Source organism: Anomaloglossus baeobatrachus, chromosome 5 (genome assembly GCF_048569485.1).
Source record: "Anomaloglossus baeobatrachus isolate aAnoBae1 chromosome 5, aAnoBae1.hap1, whole genome shotgun sequence".
NCBI lineage: Eukaryota > Metazoa > Chordata > Amphibia > Anura > Aromobatidae > Anomaloglossus > Anomaloglossus baeobatrachus.
In genome coordinates, this window is record NC_134357.1 from 501,398,656 (window position 1) to 501,423,481 (window position 24,826).

Genomic DNA, 24,826 nt, shown 5'->3' on the forward strand with positions numbered 1-24,826 from the left:
ATCCTGCTGCTGCTTCAGCGCCATGCACAGGTGAAAGAGAATAATGATCCAGCTTCCATACTGCTTTAAGATAAAATCCAGCCTTTAACAGAAAATTTCTTTAAAATCATCAGTACAGCAAGCATGATTTATGAGTGAAATAGCACATCACAAATGTCTGAAGGTGCTTCGTTCATCTTTATAAATAATTATATACAAGTACAAACAAGATGGGAATGCCAAGCCATGATACCGCTCAGGAAGGAGACAGGATCTGTGTACTAGAGGTGAACGTGTTTTGGTCAAACATGTGCATATCAACCCAAGAACAAAAGCAAAAGACCTTGTGAAGATGCTGGTGGAAGCTGGTAAAATTGTGTGATTATCCACAGTGAAATGAGTACTGTATCAACATGGGCTTAAAGGCCACTTTGTCAGGAAAAGGCCATTACTCCAAAAGAAATATAAAAAAGCCAGATTAATGTTTGCAAATAAACACAGGAACAAATACCTTAATTTTTGGAGACATGTCCTGTGGTCTGACAAAACTAAAATTGAACGTTTGGCCATAATGACAATAAATTACATTTGATGCATACGTTATTATAGCGGTTTCCTTGTGAAAATTTTGATGTCTCGTGTACTTGAAATTCTCAAGAAATTAAATTGCAACTGTTCATTTGAGCTGGACTTTCCTGTTTTACTTGTTCGATTTTCAGGCCATGGCAGGGTCTTTTTCCGGGCTCTGAACAGACAGTGGATACAGAAATCGTAAGCTGGATTTGTTGCTACTATTATATGCAAGCTCCCTGGTAATTGCAGCGCCCGATACTCACCACAACCTTTTTGTTCTGTTGATCATATTGTTTAGAGGACTAGTACTCAGTGTATTTAAACTTTGAAGTCTAAGAACATCATCCCAACTGTGAATCACAGGTGTGGCAGCATTATGTCGTGGGGTTGTTTTGCTGCAGAAGGGACTTCACAAAATAGATGGCATCATGAGGAAAGAAGATTATGTGGCAATACTGTAGCATCATCTCAAGACATTAGCTAGGAACTTAAAGCTTGGGTAAAAAGGAGTCTTCCAATGGATAATGACCTGAAGCATACTGCCAAACTGGTTACAAAGTGTCTTAAGGAAAAGAAAGTCAGTGTTTTGGAGTGGCCATCACAAAGCCTTGATCTCAATCCTATTGAAAATTTATGGGCAAAGCTGAAAAGGCTGGAGCAAGCAAGATGATGTCAGGGCCAGGTGGACGGGCAGACCCAGGAGGTGGATCCACTGGGCCGAACTCCTAGATGGTGGTAAGGGGTCCGGTAGCTGGAGCACTATAGGCAGCAGAACAGTCCGTGCATACGAGTATAACGGAGAAGTCCCTGGGACCACGGAGTCACTGATGGTAGTCCGGGTGACGCAGCTCAGGTTCGGAAGCCGAGAAGATGTCAGGCGGGGTCCGGAACCTTTGGAGCGAGATGACGGGTCACCGCAGGGATCCGAGATGGTACGGACTGTCAGGATGGCAGATGGACAGCGTTCGGGGGTTCGGGATTCGGCAGGACCGGATGGCGAGGCAGGCACGGCTCTACAAGAGAGATAGGTGAGTATATCATAGAGACACCAGGAGACCTGACTCCTAGCTTAAGAAACACGAAGATCAGGCCCCGCCCCCTTGGACATCAAACCCCTTTATACCCTGTACCTGTTTGCATCATTTCCTGTTAATGGACGCTGGCCCTTTAAGAAAGAGTCAATGACCGCGCGCGCGCCCTAATGCGCATGCGCGCGGCCCGAGTGCCAGAAGCCAGAGCAGGAAGCTGCGAGGAGGAAGCAGCAGGGCCGGGCTGGGGCTGAGAAGCCGACGGGCGCCGGGAGCGGGGACCAGGACGCCGGGGACGCGCCGGCAATGGATGCTGGAGAGCGGGGAGCGGCGGTGACCGGACCAAGGAACCGGGAAGCGAGGCAGGGGAGCCGGGGACCGTGACAGGTGAGCCGGAGGGCAGCGCAGGGGACCCGGGGAGCGTGACAGTACCCCCCCCACGCCCCCCTCCCCGCAACCGGGACAGGAAGGCACGGATCAGCGGAGTACCCACATTCTCCCGGGGCTCCCAGGACCTATCCTCAGGACCATACCCAGCCCAGTCCACCAGGAAGAACTGTCGACCCCGTACGGTCTTCATGGCCACGATATCCCTTACCGCATAGATGTCGTCATCGGCAATAGGAGTAGGGGCCGAACTGGCAGCAGCGGAGAAGGGACCAAGGACAACCGGCTTGAGCAGGGAGACGTGGAAGGAATTGGGTATCCTCATCGTGGCCGGGAGCTGTAGCTTGTAGGAGACCTCATTGATCCTGTTGAGGACTTTAAACGGCCCGATGTAGCGAGGACCCAGCTTGTAGGATGGTATCTTCAATCGGACGTACTTGGAAGCAAGCCAGACGAGATCTCCTGGAGAGAAACACGGAGGGTCCAGACGTCTCTTGTCTGCGTGTCTCTTCATCCGCAGGGAAGCACGCCCAAGGGACGCCTTGACAGAGTCCCAAATGGTTGCAAAGTCACGGGCTACAGTATCAGCAGCAGGGACATCCGAAGAAGGGGATACAGGCAATGGAACGGAGGGCTGAAGTCCGTAAACGACATGGAAGGGAGAGCTGGAGGACGACTCACTGATGTGGTGGTTATGGGAGAATTCAGCCCAAGGAAGAAGCGTGGACCAGTCGTCGTGATGGGCGTTGACATAGTGACGTAAGAAGGAGGTCAAGATTTGATTGACCCTCTCCACTTGGCCATTAGACTGAGGATGGTAGGCAGAAGAAAAGTCCAGAGTCACTCCCAGATGTTTGCAGAGCGCCCTCCAGAAGCAGGAGGTGAACTGAGTTCCTCTGTCGGATACGATGTGTGATGGAAAGCCATGCAAGCGGAAGATGTGATGTATATAGGCGTCCGCGAGTTCCTGAGCAGAGGGCAGTCCAGCCATAGGGACGAAATGAGCCATTTTAGAGAACCGATCCACCACGACCCATATGACTGTGTGTCCGGAGGACAATGGCAAGTCCGTAATAAAGTCCATCGCTATGTGTTGCCACGGAACTGAGGGTATCGGCAGAGGCAGAAGACGGCCATATGGCAGGTGTTTGGGCGTCTTGTTCCTGGCACAAGAGGAGCAGGCAGAGACAAAAGCAGCGACGTCCGTGCGAAGGGATGGCCACCAGTAATGACGTACAATCGCACTCCATGTTCTCTTTTGACCAGCATGACCGGCTGTTTTCGAGGCATGACCCCAGTGTAACACTTTTTGCCTGTCAGTATCAGGGACATAGGTCTTCCCGGGCGGTATCTGGGCCAGGGTGACAGGAGCCACCGGAATGATTTTGCTAGGACAGATGATGGGTTGGGTAGTCTCCTCCTCCTGCTCCATGGGCATGAAAGACCTGGACAAGGCATCAGCGCGTACGTTCTTGTCCGCGGGTCGGAAATGGAGCTGGAAATCAAACCTGGCAAAGAATAAGGACCACCTGGCTTGCCGTGGGTTCAGTCGCTGAGCGGACCGCAGGTATTCCAGGTTCTTGTGGTCCGTGTAAATAATCACGGGGTACACTGCTCCTTCCAGAAGGTAGCGCCATTCCTCCAGAGCCAGTTTGACTGCCAATAGCTCTCGGTCACCGATGGTGTAGTTGCGTTCAGGCGCTGAGAAGCTCTTGGAGAAGAATCCGCAAGTTACCATCTTCCCGGAGGAGGACTTCTGCATGAGCACTGCTCCGGCTCCCGAGGAGGAGGCATCCACCTCCAAGGTGAACTGGCGGTTTAGCTCCGGACGGTGGAGTACAGGAGAGGAGGCAAATGCCCGCTTCAGAGAGCCAAACGCGGCGTCGGCCGCAGGTGACCAGTCCTTTGGATTAGCCTCCTTCTTGGTCAAAGCGGAGAGAGGAGCAGTCAGAGCAGAGAAGTGAGGGATAAACTGGCGGTAGTAGTTGGCGAATCCCAGGAAACGTTGGATTGCCTTCAGTCCAGAAGGAGGAGGCCAGTTGAGAATGGAGGAGACCTTCTTTGGATCCATCTGCAGTCCGGTATCAGAGATGATGTACCCCAGGAAGGGGAGAGAAGACTGCTCAAAGACACACTTCTCGTACTTGGCGTACAGACGATTCTCTCTCAGTCTTTGTAGAACCAGCTGTACGTTTTCTCTGTGGGTCTGGAGGTCCGGAGAGAAGACAAGGATGTCATCCAGATACACTACCACACAGACGTAGAGAAGGTCCCGGAAAACGTCGTTCACCAGTTCTTGAAAGACGGCTGGGGCGTTACACAGGCCGAAGGGCATCACGCAGTATTCATAGTGCCCATCGCGAGTATTGAACGCGGTCTTCCATTCGTCCCCAGAGCGGATGCGTACCAGATTGTAAGCACCCCGAAGATCCAGCTTGGTGAACACACGAGCTCCTCTAAGCCGGTCAAACAATTCGGAGATGAGCGGCAGAGGGTACTTGTTTTTTACGGTGATTTGATTCAATCCCCGGTAGTCTATGCATGGGCGTAAGTCGCCCTCTTTCTTCTTGATGAAGAAGAAGCCTGCTCCAGCAGGAGAGGAGGATCTCCGAATGAATCCCCTTGCCAGGCTCTCTGTGATGTACGGGTAGGTGGACGGGCAGACCCAGGAGGTGGATCCACTGGGCCGAACTCCTAGATGGTGGTAAGGGGTCCGGTAGCTGGAGCACTATAGGCAGCAGAACAGTCCGTGCATACGAGTATAACGGAGAAGTCCCTGGGACCACGGAGTCACTGATGGTAGTCCGGGTGACGCAGCTCAGGTTCGGAAGCCGAGAAGATGTCAGGCGGGGTCCGGAACCTTTGGAGCGAGATGACGGGTCACCACAGGGATCCGAGATGGTACGGACTGTCAGGATGGCAGATGGACAGCGTTCGGGGGTTCGGGATTCGGCAGGACCGGATGGCGAGGCAGGCACGGCTCTACAAGAGAGATAGGTGAGTATATCATAGAGACACCAGGAGACCTGACTCCTAGCTTAAGAAACACGAAGATCAGGCCCCGCCCCCTTGGACATCAAACCCCTTTATACCCTGTACCTGTTTGCATCATTTCCTGTTAATGGACGCTGGCCCTTTAAGAAAGGGTCAATGACCGCGCGCGCGCCCTAATGCGCATGCGCGCGGCCCGAGTGCCAGAAGCCAGAGCAGGAAGCTGCGAGGAGGAAGCAGCAGGGCCGGGCTGGGGCTGAGAAGCCGACGGGCGCCGGGAGCGGGGACCAGGACGCCGGGGACGCGCCGGCAATGGATGCTGGAGAGCGGGGAGCGGCGGTGACCGGACCAAGGAACCGGGAAGCGAGGCAGGGGAGCCGGGGAGCGTGACAGGTGAGCCGGAGGGCAGCGCAGGGGACCCGGGGAGCGTGACAGATGACCTAACAACATGGCTCAGCTACACCAGTTCTATCAGGATCAATTGTCCCAAATTCCTACTAACTATTGTGAAAAGCTTGTGGAAGGATATCCAAAACATTTGATTCAAATCATACAGTTTAAGGTCAATGCTACCAAATACTAATGAAATGTATTGAAACTTTTGACTTTACAGAAAGTAATAAAAATGCCTTAAAACATTTTTTCTCTTTCTCATTATTTTGGTATTAGGCAAATATAAATAATTTTGGTTCCTAATTGACCTAAAACGGGAAAGGTTTATTCTGATTTCATGACAGATAGTCAGAAAAACATGCATGTGTCTTTATCAAGAGTGGAGGGAAACGTCTGGTTTCAACTGTAAGTGCCTAGTTTGGAGAGGATTACTGGTTTTCTTAAGGATCCTCTTCAAAGGAGTGACATGGACTTTTGTTTTCAAGAGGCATTTTTCAAACACTCTTCTGGAAGTAAAAAACCCCTCATATGATCATAAATTAATTGAAAGATTTTTCCAAGAGCTTTTGCAACCATTTGTGTAAAGGTTTTTGGAAATACAAGGTGGCCAGAAAATAACCTAAGGTGTTTGGAGCTGTGCGCAGACTGACCCAGAGGACAGAACTGGCTGAAAATTGGTATGTATGCTATTCAAGGCATGGGGAAATGGAAGGCACCTTTAAAAAAAATTATACCAAAACTACCCACCAGGTGAAAAAGTGGCGCTGTACAGTGAGTGCGCCTTGCAACCCAGTCTGCAAGATGTCTGTCTTTTTGCCGGATCATGCACTGTTAGTGCGGATTTTTAATTATTTTTTTTTTTTTTTAAATAGCGGTACAAGTATTGATCCAATAAAACAACAATTTACAAATATTTACAAACATATAAATTCAAACAATGTAGTCATTTGCAGAATGTAAGTATATGTATATGCTGAAATATCCATCTCACCAAGTCATTCCATAATAAAACAAAGTTTCAACTTAAGGGGCATCAATCTCCAATTTCTCTAGTGATCCACTCAACTTTTCCATGTGGTACCATGTCGAATCTTTAAAAGGTATGACTATGTGAAGTGAATGACTTCACATAGTCAGACAGTCATACACATAGTGAGTGTGTATGACTATCTGAACTGCAGTACAATATGTCTCAATAAATCCCTTACAATTTTTGAAATATTTAGATATCCGATCCTTTCTTTTTTCTGCATCCTGCCTCTCCAAGTACAATAAATGTTTCATTTGTTCTAAGTATTCATTAAGCGAAGGGGTAGTAGGATCCAGCCAGTGGTTAAGGAATATCTTTTTTGAGAGAAGCAGCACCACATGGAGGAGATGGGTCGGAAAATGTCTGCCACTCATTCTCTTGTTATTTTCCCACCAATAATGAAACAGAACCAAAGTATGCGTTAGAGTGAGCTTAAGGGACCATATAGTTTCAATATATTTAGTAATCAACTCCCGAAATTCTGTTGATCGTGGGCATGACCAAAAGCCATGTAGCAAATCGGTAGAGGGAGTTTTACATTTTGGGCATTGAGTGATCCTGTCTTGTTTAAGAGGGGTAGCTGGAAGGTCAGAAGCATAGATGGCTCTATGGATGATTTTATATTTTGTCTCCCTCCAATGTTTGTTAAGAACATGCTTTCGTATTACATTCCACTCATCTTTTATTTTAGTCCCAAGTTGTTTTTGCCATTGCGTAAAAAATATGTTTGGGTGTACATCTAGCAAATCCTCTCTCATTATAGTATACAGGGACGAAATCGAGGGGGAGGCCGCGTATTGTGCCAGAAGATTATTGAAATGATTCCGCCTTATTTCCTGACTAACGTCTTTTAGTACATTTAGGAAGGAATGTTTTATTTGCTTATATTGAATAACGTGGTTGGGGCTTAGGTTGTATTTGTCGATTATCTCCTCCCTCCTCAACCATCAACCAATGCAAGAGATGGCGAACATTGTGGATTCCTCTTGTCCTCCATTCTCAGAAAAGTTTATTCTCATTACCTTGTCTAAACTCAGGGTTGTTACATATTGGCAGATACTTAAAATTCTAAAAGACAATTTATATTTTTTCCTTAATATCCTCCAGGACACAATAGTATCTTTAAATAGAGTGGAAGGTTTTAACTGAGGGGGTAACTTAGATAGGCTACAATGGAGTACGGCCTTTAAATTCCATGGTGAGGCAAACTTTTTCTAGTGAGATTGCGAAGTGGTGACTTGAGTTTTGCATCCAATCCAACAGATGCCTAGAAAGATAAGCTAAATTATAGTCCTTAATAATTGGGAAATTCATACCCCTTTCAATTTTTGTGGCCATCAGCTTTTTGAGATTGATTCGTAACCGCTGACCCCTCCATATGAATTCTGTGAAACCCTATTCAGACTGCTAATGTCCATATGTCTTAAAACGTGAGGGAGGATTTGAAGATGGCATAACAAACGTGACACACACATCATGTTAATAACATGTTTCCTCTCCATGATATTTAGGGGCAAATCTTTCCAGTGATTAAGGTCTTCAATTATGCGAGTTAGCAGAGGGGGTAGTAGCTTAAATGGACATCTCGTTAAATACCTATTTTTAACCACGTTAGCCATCATTTTCCCTGCTTTATTGCCAACACGGTGTACATTTGTTTCTTGCATGGACCTATAGAGTTGTTTCTGTTTATCCGCCCAAGCATTATACTCTTTCTGCACATTAATCCATCTATCTTTGTTGGAAGCTGAGGGAGTTTGCTGTAAGGATGAATAAACGTCCCTGAATTTAGCAGCGTATGTAGCATAGTTTTTAGTTACTGACTTTTTTTAGGGAGGATATATACATGCCATATTTTTCCCCTGATGACTGATGTATTAGATTGGTGTTCCTCATTATGAAAAGTGTATTCAGGTCACCACTCTAATTTTAAAGCAAAGTCCTCATTCTCGTATAGGAAGCCAGGAAACCTCTATAGGAAATCTGAACCCTTTGGATATGAGTCAGCAAGCGCTAGTGTTACGGGAGTATGGTCTGAAATAATTATATTGTGAATTGTAGCAGATAGCAGATATAAATCTTGTTGCCAAACTGTTCGAGACTAAGAGGTAGTCTATTCTCAACTATGAGTTCCTAGCTTGGGAGAAATGGGTAAATTCCCTATCCTGATGGTGGGGGTACCTCCACGCATCACATAGTCTACAGGAATCAATCACTGGTGCAAGGACTTTATTGTGGCTACAAACCGGGCGAGGTGAATTTTTGTGTAGTCGCCTATCCTCATGAGTATCCAGCACTGAATTAAAGTCACCGCCAATTATTTTATTGGGGTTTGGATCTTGCAGGATTTTAATCTCCAGGTTACGGAAAAAAGCACCATTATTTTCGTCAGGAGCATATACATTATAGAATTTAAAAGTACCACTGAGTGTGGATATCGAGATAGTGTGCAATCTACCATACGTATCTGCAAGACTGTCACACTTGGTGCTGCAGATTTTTGTGCAGTAACGTTAAAACCCCTGCTTTCTTGTGCATCAAAGGTGAACCATATACCCCTCCCTGTTACGGTTGCTGTGGCTCTGGAGACTATGTCCAGATTTCTTGCTACTGCACATGTGCAAGCGCTGGAGACTAAGTCCTATCTTGGAGCCATTGCACATGTGCGGGTGACATCATCGCTGACACGAGGTCACATGTCTCTGACACCTTCTAAGCTGATTGGCCACTGGTCATGTGCTTGTGACACGTGGTCACATGTCTCTGACACCTTCTATGCCGATTGGTCGCTGGTCATGTGCTTGTGACGCTTTGCTTGGTGATAGGCCAGCGTGACGTCATTGCTGTCATTCTGGCAGCGGATTGGCTCTGGTGTCCTCCATCTTGGATGAGGCACAGAGTCTATATAAGACCCTGACGCACGCCGCCCGGCGCTCAGTCCTCTTGGTTCATGCATGAGGGTAGACGCCCTGTGCACGTCCCTCTAGGCATCTCTCTGTCTATGTTAGGTGAGCGCTACCGGCAGGGTAGCGTTCTTATACCTTACAGCTTCGGCTGCAGTCCGTATCCTTACCCCTTAGTGGAGCGGACATAGGCAGGTGCCTGAGGCACATGGTCCGGCTGGGCCTTGTGATTCTACTCGTAGGTGGACGTTGCCGCTAGGGTAACGTTCCTTATACTGCGTCTGGCAGTTGTTCGTATCCTCGCACACTAGGGGAGCGAACAGAGGTAGGAGCTTTGTGCGGCTTATGCTGATGTCCGTCTCTTTTGCACCACTAGAAGAGCGGACCTAGGCAGGTGCCATATCTAGTGGTTCGTGTCCTCGCACACTAGTGGAGCGAACGCAGGTAGGAGCTTTGTGCGGCTTACGCTGCTGTCCGTCTCTTTTGCACCACTAGAAGAGCGGACCTAGGCAGGTGCCATATCTAGTGGTTCATGTCCTCGCACACTAGTGGAGCGAACGCAGGTAGGAGCTTTGTGCGGCTTACGCTGCTGTCCGTCTCCTGGCACCACTAGAGGAACGGACCTAGGTAGGTGCCATTTCCCACTCACTGCTTTTGTCTCTGTGATCTTTTAACAGAAACCATTCCACACACCTTCCAAGTAAGAGAGGAATTGCTTTATTTTCTAATTATATTCCTCTGTGAGTTTAACAGAAGTATTGCACTCTGCACTTGTGCTATTATTTTTTACAGTGGCACACTTATATACCCCTTATCCTCTGCCATAGTCTGCAGCAGAGTCTTTGCACGGTGGACCCTGACTGTCTGACATTCCTTTAGGTTTTATTATCAGACAGCCCCCCGTAACACTCCCACCCACAATTTACGCATACTGTGAAAATCCTTCTCCTTACGATGTGTCTCCTGTAACAGTGCTACATGAGGTTTCAAGCGTTTTAGATGTCTTAGAATTTTAAAATGTTTCTGAGGGGATCTAAACCCTTTAACATTCCAGATGATCACTCGCATGGTAGATTTGTTGGGTAAAGGTACAATGCGAGGTAACCATGTAGAAGATATGTCCTAGGTGCTCCATTCTGTACCAACATTTTATATATCTGCTTGTCAAGTAGGAGTAGCATACGAGAGATGCCAATTTGAGAATCTGGTGATATGTATTGCAGCATAGCAGATGAGTGAGCTGCAAATTAAACAGTTAACAACATATAAAACATATAAAAAACGTTTGCTCCATATAGAAGCATTTCCAACCTTACTGGAATTTTCACAATAACTTGGATTCCACTTCTTTCTGACCCGTGAAGTTTTCAGGCTCCCGATTCCCTTAGAACAGTATATCAAATACATATAAACAGTGAAACTATATGGAACATTGTGGTTATATCTGCATACATGCAGAGTGCTAAAATGCCTGAGAAAGGAGAAGAAGAAAAAAAAAAGAGGGTGATAGAGTAAAAAAAGGAGAGTATTAGATGGTGTTTAAGAGATTGAGGTATTTAGTCAAGGTACGATCACGTAGGACTGAAACCATATCCAGAAAAGAGTGTCTCAGAGTGATAAAGAACTCAACTTGACTTCTAACACAAGTTCTGCAGAACCAAGAACAATCAGGTAACTCTGAGTTTTCAGTGCTGTCTTTGCTCTCTTGATGAAGAGGACATAGCCGAATTGTACTCCTTCAGTGGAGACCAGGTGTGGGTCCCAACCTCGGATGAAGTGGAACCCCTTGACCCCTGTGGGCTTATCATAGTGACTGTGAATCTTTCAGCCTCTGCTGAGTTAGTAAAGGATTTTGTTGAGCCAGCTTGGAGATGTATGGTAAGGATTTCAGGATAGCACAACTGAAACCGCACCCATTTCTTATATAAAGATGAATCAAGAAATAACGTCTGGAACACCATTCGGAGTCTGAACTGGGTGCAAAAACCTAAAAAATCTACACTATAAGGAAAGAAGGTATGCACACCAGTGACTATGTAAGGGGAAGATATGAAAAGCAGAAACTGCTGTGTGAATACTGACATGAAAAATCCAAAAGCTATATGTAAGAATGAAATATGAAAAATGGAATCTGCATTACTGCCATGAACATATGAATAAAGAGAAATTTAGCTATTGAATTGATCAATGCAACAGAGCCCCAACACTACGCCAAAGTATTTCTCTACGTTGGGGTCCCTAGCTAATGTGTGTCCTCTCATGCAGTTATAAAGATGAGCAGACAATGGAGAAGGCCTTGCGTTGGCGTGATACTTCGGCTGAAAAATCTTTGAAAAGAAAGCTTAATCCAATTCACCTCCTACAGCTGTTGAAGGCTTCTATATGTCCTTAAGTTCTCAGACTTGTCACTGAAATCCAGCAACCTTGTGATAACATGTCTAGGCCGTGCAGCTTTCTCCTTGTCTGAGACCTTGTTTGGAGGACCCACTCTGTGGACTCTCTCTATCCTAACACAACCTATGTTTAGGACTTTAGGGATAATGTCCTCGCATAAATTTCTGATATATCCAATAGGGTAGATTTCGGGTAGACCTATGATGTGAAGATTACTCCTTGTTGACCAGTTTTCCAGGTCATCAATCTTGTCCCGAAATATAACAATCTCTTTTGAAAGCCTGGAGAGCGTTGCATGTTCCGCACTTATATCATCTTCCAGTGTAGAAATTCTGTCCTCTATTGCAGTTATTTGTTCTGAGGTTTCATTTATTTCGGCTTGCATAGCTTGCAGAGCTGATGTAAGGAACTCTTTCAGCGTCTGTGATATCTCAGGTAATACGGTAGCTGGTTAGCCACTTCGGTTGCCAGCGTTTTATAGTTAATCAACTGAGACCCGTTTCCTATAGGTCAGGGTGGCCCCTCCTCACCGGTATTATCTTGCTGCATTTCTGTCTAGTTGTTGTCTTCTCCTAGTACAGAGGCATCTAAAGAATCACCAGATTTTGAGGCACTTTGTAACAGGTACCTCTCCATATATAGAGGACAACAAGGAGGCAGGGGGGTACTGGGCTTATTCAGCTGAACTTTCGGTTTGAAGATCAATGTTTGTTGTATAGCCGGTTAACAGGAGCTTTGGGAGCCTATTGGGGTGTAGCTTCACATGGTCAGCGCCAGAACCGGGAATCTGGAGAGATAGAACATTCTTTAACTGAGTTAGAGCATCCTCTTGAAATGGCTGCTGTCCCTTTAAGAATGGTTATATGATGCAGCCAGGTTTTTACCAACTCCAAGCAAGAGGGATCTACTGCACCGAGTCAACCAGGCCTGCACGATTTCTTGATTTGCAGGGGGTTGACAGGACACCTCCACTTCCCATAGCTTGTGCCTGATGCAAGATGTGACCTTAAGATTTAGGGTAACTGGTTTGTATTGTGGCCACTGCTGCAGCTCCCAAGTACCTCCAACAAGCAGGCCCCCTCTGCTGTCTTGTGTTATCTAATATGTAGCGTCCTTAATTGAATTATTACTTGAATGGGAGCTGTGGCAAGTGTTCTCATGGAGTTCCTTTGTTTCTAACAAGCTGTATATAAGAGCCCAGGCCGCTGTGAGAACATAAAAAACACTTTATAATACTTACCTAACGGTCGCTCGGTTAGCTAGATGGGCATCTCCGTTCTCCGGTGCCGCCTCTTTCGGCCATCTTCGTCCTCCTTCTTCTCTAGCCGCGGTGCATGATGCATCCGACGTCATCCACACTCGCCGGCATTCAAGTCCTGAGCAGGCCCGGTGAGTGTGTATGACGTAAGATGCGTCATGCACACAGGAGTCAGAAGGAGGACGAAGATGGACGAAAGAGGCGGTGCCAGCAACGGACAACGGAGACGCCCATCTGGCCAACCGAGCGACCATTAGGTAAGTATTATAAAGTGTTTTTTATGTTCTCACAGCGGCCTGGGCTCTTATACACAGCATATTAGAATGCTGTATATAAGAACCCGGTGGTGGTGGCCGCAGCTTATACGCCAAAAAAGTGGTGACAGGTTCTCTTTAAGGCTGTGCCTCAAGGGGTTACTGCAGTACAAACGCTGTTAGATAAGGGGATTTCCCTGATTACTGCACAGCAGGCCCCACATCCTGAGTCTTCACTACTAGTGTGGTTGCTTTATGAGAATGCCTGGAATGCTACAACTGCACTGAGAGCCTTTCATGGTTTGAAAGGCCTTCACACACGTAGTGGTGCAATGGCTGTCAATTCGCTGAGGCAGATGACTCGTTTTGAGGAAACAGGGTTACTGAGTGTTCAGCCAGGGCGCGGGTGATGACTGGTAAGCAGAGAGGTTGTGGACGACATTGCCACTGCTGTCGTGGAACAGGGCACGAACAACCCTGCCGGGAACAGCAGTGCACGCAGTGTTTCCAGGTAACTGGGGCTCCCGTACAGCACAGTGTGGAAAGTTTTCCGAAATGTCTTACGGGCATACCCGTACAAAATTAGCCATCATCAACAAATTCTTCCTCATGACAATGATACCCGCATGACATTTGCATTCATGTTTCTGGCGAGAGTGGAAGTGGATGGCAATTGGCCATGGAATTTTCTGTGGTGGAATGAAGTGCATTTTTACGTGAATGGAACGATGAACACACAAAACTGTCACATATGGGCTACCCAAAATCCACAAGCGGAAAAGGGGGGTCTGCTGCATTTGCCACAGGTAACCGTTTGGTTTGGCTTCACCTCATCATTCATCCTCGGACTGTTCTTTTACAAAGAAATGAGGCCAACTGGGGTTACTACTTGTTCCGTGACAGCAACGAGATACCAAACAATGCTGGAAACAGTGGTCGTTCCACAACTCCAACAGTGGTGGTGTCTTCAGACGACCACCTTCATGCCTGATGGAGCACACCCTCACATCGCAAATCGTGTGAAGAACGTTCTGCGTGCACATTTTCCCGATGACAGGATTTTGAGCCGCTCCTTCCCTAACGCATGACCACCGCGTTCGCCCGATCCCAATCCTTGTGATTTCTGGTTGTGGGGACACTTGAAAGATCGTGTTTATTGGGGAAATGTGGACACCCTGGCTGACCTCAAAGACCGCTCATTTTGGAAGTGTGCAGCATCCCACCAGACTTGTTACATGCAAGTGTCAAGCATGTTCTGCATAAAATGAACATGATCACCATGCATGATGGCAGCCATATTGAACAGTTATGCTTGTCTCTGGAACAAGTGTGACATTTCTAATTATCGGCACACGGTTTTTGGGCCGCTCGCTCACTGTACAGCAGCACTTTATCACCTGGTGGGTAGTTTTGGTATAAACATTTTTTTAAGATGCTTCTGTTTCCCCTGCCTTGAATAGCATACATACCAATTTTCAGCCAATTCTGTCCACTGGGTCAGTCTGCACACGGCTGCAAAAACCTTAGGTTATTTTATGGTGCACTATACATATTGCACACGCACAGCTCTGCTTCCATAGACATTATACATGCGCATCTAGGCTATATAGATATATGTCTGCTCCGTACACATCTTACTCACACGGCTCTGCTACATCCCTCCTGACCCCACACAATCACACATAACCTTCCCCTCACCCAGCACAGCAGAGTCCTGCACACACTGAGGAACTGATCATGTGACCCCTGACTCCTCCCCTCCACGTGACATCATCACAGGTCCTGTAAGCACAGAGCAGCCATATATCCAGTGTGGGTTGCGTCTAGATCAGAGTTGATTTTTTGTGGTCCTCAAAAAATCAACTCTGATCTAGCTGCTTCAGTAGTGAGCCGGCTATATCGGAGTTGATTTTTTGAGGCCTCATTTTTTCCACTCTGATTTAGCCGGCTCACTGCTGAAGTGTCTAGATCAGAGTGGGTTTTTTGTGGTCCTCATTTTTTCCACTCTGATCTAGCCGGCTCACTGCTGAAGTGACTAGATCAGAGTTGATTTCTTGAGGCCTCGCTGTAGTCACATGTTTTTGGTCACCTCATTTTATCCACTCCGTTCTAGCTGCTTCACTAGTGAGGAGGCTAGATCAGAGTTGATTTTTTGATGATCTCTGTGATCTTTTCTCCATACAACACAGTTCAGTTTCTACAGCAGGGGCTGGAATCAGATTTATAATTGGAATGATTTCATGTTTTTATTTATTAGAAGCTCACACTGTTATATTTATTATTTTTTTCCAAAGGGCAAATTTTTAGTTTCATTATTATTATAACTTACATTTTATTATTATTTTTTACAATATAAATAATTCCACACAGCGCTGATTGTTCAGTTTTGCTGGAATTTTAATTTTACCGTATTTCCACAAGTCGTGGCCGCATGACTGACATTGAAAGAGTGGGCGGAGCCTCACAAGGAAAAACGGAACCGCGCAGCTGACAGTCTTCATAACTTACCATATTGGATCAGAGTGGATTTTTTGAGGATCTCTCTGTAGCCTTCATTATGTACATTTGGTACTGAAGTGACTGAAATTCAGTTTTTTGAAGAGTGGGAGGAGCCTCACAGCGAAAAACGTAACAGAGCGCAACCGAGAAAGTGCTTATAATTTCACACATTGTGTCGTAGTGGATTTTTTGAGGACCTCATTTTAGCCACTACATTATGTATATTTGGTACTGAGGTGACTGCAGTGGATTTTTTCGAAGAGTGGGAGGAGCCTCACGGCGAAAAACGTAACAGAGCGCAGCCGAGAAAGTGCTTATAATTTCACACATTGTGTCGTAGTGGATTTTTTGAGGACCTCATTTTAGCCACTACATTATGTACATTTGGTACTGAGGTGACTGCAATGGATTTTTTCGAAGAGTGGGAGGAGCCTCAAAGCAAAAAGCGTAACAGAGCGCAGCTGAAAGTCCTCATAATATCCACATTGTGTCGTAGTGGATTTTTTGAGGACCTCATTTTAGCCACTACATTATGTATATTTGGTACTGAGGTGACTGCAATGGATTTTTTCGAAGAGTGGGAGGAGCCTCAAAGCAAAAAGCGTAACAGAGCGCAGCTGAAAGTCCTCATAATATCCACATTGTGTCGTAGTGGATTTTTTGAGGACCTCATTTTAGCCACTACATTATGTATATTTGGTACTGAGGTGACTGCAATGGATTTTTTCGAAGAGTGGGAGGAGCCTCAAAGCAAAAAGCGTAACAGTGCGCAGCTGAAAGTCCTCATAATATCCACATTGTGTCGTAGTGGATTTTTTGAGGACCTCATTTTAGCCACTACATTATGTATATTTGGTACTGAGGTGACTGCAATGGATTTTTTCGAAGAGTGGGAGGAGCCTCAAAGCAAAAAGCGTAACAGAGCGCAGCTGAAAGTCCTCATAATATCCACATTGTGTCGTAGTGGATTTTTTGAGGACCTCATTTTAGCCACTACATTATGTATATTTGGTACTGAGGTGACTGCAATGGATTTTTTCGAAGAGTGGGAGGAGCCTCAAAGCAAAAAGCGTAACAGTGCGCAGCTGAAAGTCCTCATAATATCCACATTGTGTCGTAGTGGATTTTTTGAGGACCTCAAAAAAGCCACTCCGTTCTAGCTGCTTCAGTAGTGAGCCGTCTATATCAGAGTGGATTTTTTGAGGACCTCATTTTAGCCACTACATTATGTACATTTGGTACTGAGGTGACTGCAATGGATTTTTTCGAAGAGTGGGAGGAGCCTCAAAGCAAAAAGCGTAACAGTGCGCAGCTGAAAGTCCTCATAATATCCACATTGTGTCGTAGTGGATTTTTTGAGGACCTCAAAAAAGCCACTCCGTTCTAGCTGCTTCAGTAGTGAGCCGTCTATATCAGAGTGGATTTTTTGAGGACCTCATTTTAGCCACTACATTATGTACATTTGGTACTGAGGTGACTGCAATGGATTTTTTCGAAGAGTGGGAGGAGCCTCAAAGCAAAAAGCGTAACAGTGCGCAGCTGAAAGTCCTCATAATATCCACATTGTGTCGTAGTGGATTTTTTGAGGACCTCAAAAAAGCCACTCCGTTCTAGCTGCTTCAGTAGTGAGCCGTCTATATCAGAGTGGATTTTTTGAGGACCTCATTTTAGCCACTACATTATGTATATTTGGTACTGAGGTGACTGCAATGGATTTTTTCGAACAGTGGGAGGAGCCTCAAAGCAAAAAGCGTAACAGAGCGCAGCTGAAAGTCCTCATAATATCCACATTGTGTCGTAGTGGATTTTTTGAGGACCTCAAAAAAGCCACTCCGTTCTAGCTGCTTCAGTAGTGAGCCGTCTATATCAGAGTGGATTTTTTGAGGACCTCATTTTAGCCACTACATTATGTACATTTGGTACTGAGGTGACTGCAATGGATTTTTTCGAAGAGTGGGAGGAGCCTCAAAGCAAAAAGCGTAACAGAGCGCAGCTGAAAGTCCTCATAATATCCACATTGTGTCGTAGTGGATTTTTTGAGGACCTCAAAAAAGCCACTCCGTTCTAGCTGCTTCAGTAGTGAGCCGTCTATATCAGAGTGGATTTTTTGAGGACCTCATTTTAGCCACTACATTATGTACATTTGGTACTGAGGTGACTGCAATGGATTTTTTCGAAGAGTGGGAGGAGCCTCAAAGCAAAAAGCGTAACAGTGCGCAGCTGAAAGTCCTCATAATATCCACATTGTGTCGTAGTGGATTTTTTGAGGACCTCAAAAAAGCCACTCCGTTCTAGCTGCTTCAGTAGTGAGCCGTCTATATCAGAGTGGATTTTTTGAGGACCTCATTTTAGCCACTACATTATGTATATTTGGTACTGAGGTGACTGCAATGGATTTTTTCGAACAGTGGGAGGAGCCTCAAAGCAAAAAGCGTAACAGAGCGCAGCTGAAAGTCCTCATAATATCCACATTGTGTCGTAGTGGATTTTTTGAGGACCTCAAAAAAGCCACTCCGTTCTAGCTGCTTCAGTAGTGAGCCGTCTATATCAGAGTGGATTTTTTGAGGACCTCATTTTAGCCACTACATTATGTATATTTGGTACTGAGGTGACTGCAATGGATTTTTTCGAAGAGTGGGAGGAGCCTCAAAGCAAAAACCGTAACAGTGCGCAGCTGAAAGTCCTCATAATATCCACATTGTGTCGTAGTGGATTTTTTGAGGACCTCAAAAAAGCCACTCCGTTCTAGCTGCTTCAGTAGTGAGCCGTCTATATCAGAGTGGATTTTTTGAGGACCTCATTTTAGCCACTACATTATGTACATTTGGTACTGAGGTGACTGCAATGGATTTTTTCGAAGAGTGGGAGGAGCCTCAAAGCAAAAAGCGTAACAGTGCGCAGCTGAAAGTCCTCATAATATCCACATTGTGTCGTAGTGGATTTTTTGAGGACCTCAAAAAAGCCACTCCGTTCTAGCTGCTTCAGTAGTGAGCCGTCTATATCAGAGTGGATTTTTTGAGGACCTCATTTTAGCCACTACATTATGTACATTTGGTACTGAGGTGACTGCAATGGATTTTTTCGAAGAGTGGGAGGAGCCTCAAAGCAAAAAGCGTAACAGTGCGCAGCTGAAAGTCCTCATAATATCCACATTGTGTCGTAGTGGATTTTTTGAGGACCTCAAAAAAGCCACTCCGTTCTAGCTGCTTCAGTAGTGAGCCGTCTATATCAGAGTGGATTTTTTGAGGACCTCATTTTAGCCACTACATTATGTATATTTGGTACTGAGGTGACTGCAATGGATTTTTTCGAAGAGTGGGAGGAGCCTCAAAGCAAAAAGCGTAACAGTGCGCAGCTGAAAGTCCTCATAATATCCACATTGTGTCGTAGTGGATTTTTTGAGGACCTCAAAAAAGCCACTCCGTTCTAGCTGCTTCAGTAGTGAGCCGTCTATATCAGAGTGGATTTTTTGAGGACCTCATTTTAGCCACTACATTAGGTACATTTGGTACTGAGGTGACTGCAATGGATTTTTTCGAAGAGTGGGAGGAGCCTCAAAGCAAAAACCGTAACAGAGCGCAGCTGAAAGTCCTCATAATATCCACATTGTGTCGTAGTGGATTTTTTGAGGACCTCAAAAAAGCCACTCCGTTCTAGCTGCTTCAGTAGTGAGCCGTCTATATCAGAGTGGATTTTTTGAGGACCTCATTTTAGCCACTCTGTTTTAGGTGATTCAGCAGTGAGCCGTCTAGATCAGAGTGGATATTTTGAGCACCTCATTTTTGCCACTCTATTCTAGATGATTCACTAGTGAGCTGTCTAGATTGGGCCCGTGAGTCACTGTGGCCCCGTGGACCTCCTGACGACGATCGTACTTTCATTTATATCGGCATCACCATCACAGATGCCAATACAATTGAAAGGAACAATGCGAGGAGGAGCAGAACACTCTATTTCTAATCATTCTACTACTATGTGTCTGTGAGACACTGATGTTTCAGCATGGAGGACTGCGGTTACTAGAGATGAGCGAGCCTCTGAAGGCTCCGTTCGAGGTGCCGTTCGACGAACCGTTTGACGAACCTCTCGAACCCCATTGAAAACAATGGGAGGCAAACACCTAAAAACACATAGAAAACACCTTCAAAGGTGTCCAAAAGGTGACAAACAACTCACAACATACCACAAACACATGGGAAAGTGACAAGGACATATACTCATGCGAAAACGAAACAGCTGGACGAGGAAAAAGAGGAGGAGACACAGATATAGGCATGGCACGCCCTTCTAAAATCATGTAAAACACAGCAAAGGGACTCTAAGCAGAGTCTCCCTTTTTTCCAAAAATTGGGCCACACACACCCCTTCAGTGGCATCACTTGTGCCCCAGTTGCAAACTTGACCTGTTAATTTGCATCAAGCACATTCAAAAATACGCCAGCCTTAACTGTCTTCAGGATGACACCTGGGTAGGTAGCAAAGTCCTTGCTGAACTATGACTTGTTCATCTTGGATCATTTTTAAAAACACAGCAAGGGGACTCCAAGCGGAGTCTCCCTTTTTTCCAAAAATTGGGCCCCACACACACCACTTCAGTGGCATCACTTGTGCCCTAGTTGTAAACTTCACATGTTGACTTGCATCAAGCACAATCCAAATCCACAAGCCTTTACTCTCCCCAGGATGACACCGGGGTAGCAAAGTCCTTGCTGATCCATGACTTGTTCATCTTGATGAACATTAGTCTGTCCACATTGTCACTGGACAGACGCGTGCGCTTATCTGTCAGCACACACCCAGCAGCACTGAAGACACATTCAGAGACATCGCTGGCCGCGGGACATGACAAGATCTCCAAGGCGTAAGTGGAGAGCTCTGGCCATTTTTCAAGATTTGAAGCCCAAAATGAGCAAGGCTCCATTTGCAAAGTCATGGCATCGATGTTCATTTGGAGATACTCCTGTATCATCCTCTCCAGCCGTTGACTATGTGTCAGACTTCTTGTCTCTGGTGGCCTTGCAAAGGAGGGTCTAAAAAATTATGAAACGATTCAATAAAACTGCTGTTACCACCAGATACGGTGCTGCTGGTACGGTTTGACTGTTGATGACGAGACAGTCCCCTGTTTGTCAAGTTACAACTGGGAGATTCACTCCCTGCACCTGCACGGTTGTTTGGTGGAAAAGCCGAGCTAAGATCGAGTAACAGCTTCTGCTGATACTCCTGCATACGTGCGTCCCTTTCTATGGCTGGAATTATTTTGCAAAACTTGGACTTGTACCGGGGATCTAAGAGTGTGGCAAGCCAGTAGTCATCATTACTTCTAATTCGGACAATCCGAGGGTCATGTTGAAGGTAGTGCAGCAAGAAGGCACTCATGTGTCTTGCGCATCCCTGCGGACCAAGTCCTTGCTGTGTTGGTGGCGGCGAGGTGATAACCATGCTGCCTTCCTCTGACATATCCTCCCAACCTCGAACAACCGAAATTTGACCAAGGTCTCCCTCATCAGCTGAGTCTTCCATGCCCATCGACAGTTCGTCCTCCATTTCTTCATGGGCTCCTGCCCCTTCCTAAACAGTTTGGCTGCTACCATGCGCCCTTGTTAATCCCTCTCCCCCACTGTCCCATGCCTGCCGCCTTGTTTATGATGAACGTCTGGTCCTTGTAGATCTTGTTAACCCTTCCGTTGTCATGCTAATAATGGCATTGTCAGCGCTAAACATATTCGTCGCCATGTCGAAGCTGTGCAGAAGGGTGCATAGGTCCTTGATCTGAGACCACTCCATCAGCGTGATCTGCCCCACCTCTGCATCTCGTTGGCCCAGGCTATACGTCATAACGTATTGCACCAGGGCTCGGCGGTGCTGCCACAGTCGCTGTAACATGTGGAGAGTCGAATTCCAGCGTGTCGTCACATCGCATTTCAGGCGATGAACCAGCAGGCCGAAAGACCTCTGCAGCGATGCAAGTCGGTCAGCTGCGGCGGTTGAACGGCGGAAGTGAGCAGAGAGTGACCGTGCCCTGTGCAGAAGCCCATCTAGGTCGGGATAGTGGGTGAAAAATTGCTGGACAACAAGGTTCAAAATGTGAGCCATACAAGGCACGTGTGTCACCTTGCCCCGGCGAGGGGCCGCACCCAGGTTTGCAGCATTGTCGCACACGGCCTTACCTGGCTGCAGGTTGAGTGGAGACAACCATTTACGAAACTCTGAGTGCAGAGCTGACCACAACTCCTCAGCTGTGTGACTCTTATTTCCCAGACATTTCAACGTAAAGACCGCCTGATGCTGTTGAGCTCTACTGCCAGCATAGTAAGGAGGTGTGTGGGATTCCTTGTGCACAGTTACAACGCGGGTGGCCTGACCACACAGGCTTTGGGCGGAGGTGGAGGACCCAGATGAGGTTGAGGAGGCAGAAGCAGTGGAGGAACTTCGACATACAGAGGATTGACGCACAAGTCGTGGGGACGGCAAGACTTGTTCAGCAGACCCCTCACCATCTCTCACCATAGTTACCCAGTGCCCAGTCAGCGACATGTAACGCCCATGTCCATGCTTACTGGTCCAAGTATCGGTGGGGAAATGCACCCTGTCACACACAGAGTTTCTCAAGGAAGCGGCGATGTTGTGTGCGACATGCTGGTGTAGCGCAGGCATACCTTTCTTGGAGAAGTAGTGGCGACTGGGCATCTGGCACTGTGGCACTGCGACTGATATAAGGTCTTGAAAATCCTCTGTGTCCACCAGGTGGAAAGGCAGCATTTCGGTAGCCAAGAGCTTACAGAGGGTGAAAGTCAACCTCTTAGCTTTGTCATGGCTCGGAGGAAATGGCCTTTTATTTGTCCACATCTGAGGGACCGAGATCTGGCTGCTGTGTGGAGACGGTGGTGAGTAGGGTGTCCCTGGAAAACTGCAGATCTGTGAGGAAAGTGCAGGCGGAGACATGATGTTGCCTTCATCCAAAGTTGATGCTCTCGATGTCTGAGAGAGCTCTACACCAGCACTTGTTTCCCCTTCCAAACCAACTGACAACCTGCCAAGCAAACTGGCTGTTGCGGTTAAAGAGGTGGAAGATCTGCGTGGAAAAACATGTGTGACAGCTGTCCCCACAGTCATAGAAGATGAAGGGCGCGCGGAGGAATTTGAAGGGGCAGGCGGTGGTTGGCTCGCTCCGCTAGGCCGCATTGCAGCACGGTGAGCTTCCCACTGGGACTTATGCTTGTTATTGATGTGACGATTCATGGAAGAAGTTGTCAAACTGGTGAGGTTTTGGCCTTTACTTATAGATTGGTGACAAATTTTACAGATCACATGATTTGGGAGATCCTTTGCAAGGTCAAAAAAGGACCCGGCTAGGCAAGGCTTAGAGGCCATGCGACCTGCAGAGCCACCCCGACTTGTGCTCAGAGGCAGAGTTGTGGCTGAGGATGCAGTTGTTGACGTGCTTCCAGTTCTCCGACTCTGTCCAGGAAGGCGCAAGGTAACTTCGTCATCAGTTGCATCCTCCTCCACCGCCTCTGGTGTCCTCCTCGAGTGCCTGACTGTGGGTTGACAGTAAGTGGGATCTAGAACTTCATTATCAAGTTAAGTTGTCATCCCAATCTGGTATCTGCGTCTCATCGTCATCAGTATGTTCCTCATTGTCTCTACCAACAGGTGTTACAGTTTGGGAATGAGGGTCTACATTATGCTCAGAAACTTGGTCATCAAGGCCTGAATCAGACTCACAAAGCTTCTGGGCATCACTGCAGACCATTTCCTGGTCTGTACTCACTGTAGCTTGGCAACAGACCTCTGATTCCCAGAGGCTATAGTGTGACTGAACAGCTCTGCAGACTCAGCCATCTCTGTTACACCATACTCTTCAGGGCGGGTGGAGACTTGAGAGCTGGGAGAAAGCAAGTGCGATTGGGATGACAACTCAGAGGACTGTTGTTTTTTGGATGTTGAAGTTGAGGTGGAGGAGAGGCCACTTGTTGGAGCACTTGAGATCCATTCAAGCTTGTTTTTTTTTGTGCATCATCTACCTTTGTTACAGTTGTTCGGTTCCGTAAAAAAGGAAGCACATCGGATTGTCCACGGAAAGTAGTAGACATCTTACTTTTGCTGGAAGATGGCATTTCTTCAGCAGATGTTAATGTAGCTTTTCCACCTACCCCACGGACACAAACTTTTTTTCCTTTTCCAACACGCCTGTTCCCCTTTCCACCAGCATCTGTCCTTTTGCCACTCATTTTGTTAGCGAAAAGATTGGACACTTAAAATGTGGTAGCAAAAATGGAGAGGTGCTGTAGATTGCAGCGGTGGTCTAGCTTTATTGACAGCTGAAGAACCAACACTGACTATCCCAGACAATTTTAATATGCCCCTAACAGTGGCAGCACAGTTTGCAAATAGAATTGTGTGGGAAAAATGGGCAGTTGGGTAGAATGCCCGGGTGCTGTGGGTAGCAGGACAGCAAAGGGACACTAACGTAGTATTCCAGACACTTTTAGGATGGCACAAAAAGTGTCAGCTCTTTGGTCAAATAAAATAGCATGGCAAAAATGGGCAGGTGGGTATAATGCACGGGTGCTGTGGGTAGCAGGACAGCAAAGGAACACTAAGGCGGGCTTTGCACGTTGCGATATCGCAAGCCGATGCTGCGATGTCGCACGCGATAGTCCCCGCCCCCGTCTCAGGTACGATATCGTGTGATAGCTGGCGTAGCAAAAATTATCGCTACGCCAGCTTCACGCGCACTCACCTGCCCTGCGACCGTCGCTCTGGCCGGCGACCCGCCTCCTTCCTAAGGGGGCGGGTCGTGCGGCGTCATAGCGATGTCACACGGCAGGCGGCCAATAGCGGCGGAGGGGCGGAGATGAGCAGGATGTGAACATCCTGCCCACCTCCTTCCTTCCGCATATCCTACGGAAGCCGCGGTGACGCCGGTAGGAGATGTTCCTCGCTCCTGCGGCTTCACACACAGTGATGTGTGCTGCCGCAGGAACGAGGAACAACATCGGACCGTCGCGTCAGTGTAATTATGGATTACGCCGACGCTGCACCGATGATACGATTACGACGATTTTGCGCTCGTTAATCGTATCATCTAGGCTTTACACACTACGATGTCGCATGCGATGCCGGATGTGCGT

General features: G+C 46.8%; 1 pseudogene; it reads left to right on the plus strand.

Moving 5' to 3' along the window:
• LOC142311958 (uncharacterized) overlaps positions 1–24,826 on the plus strand; it is a 113,335-nt pseudogene that overhangs the window by 12,999 nt on the left and 75,510 nt on the right.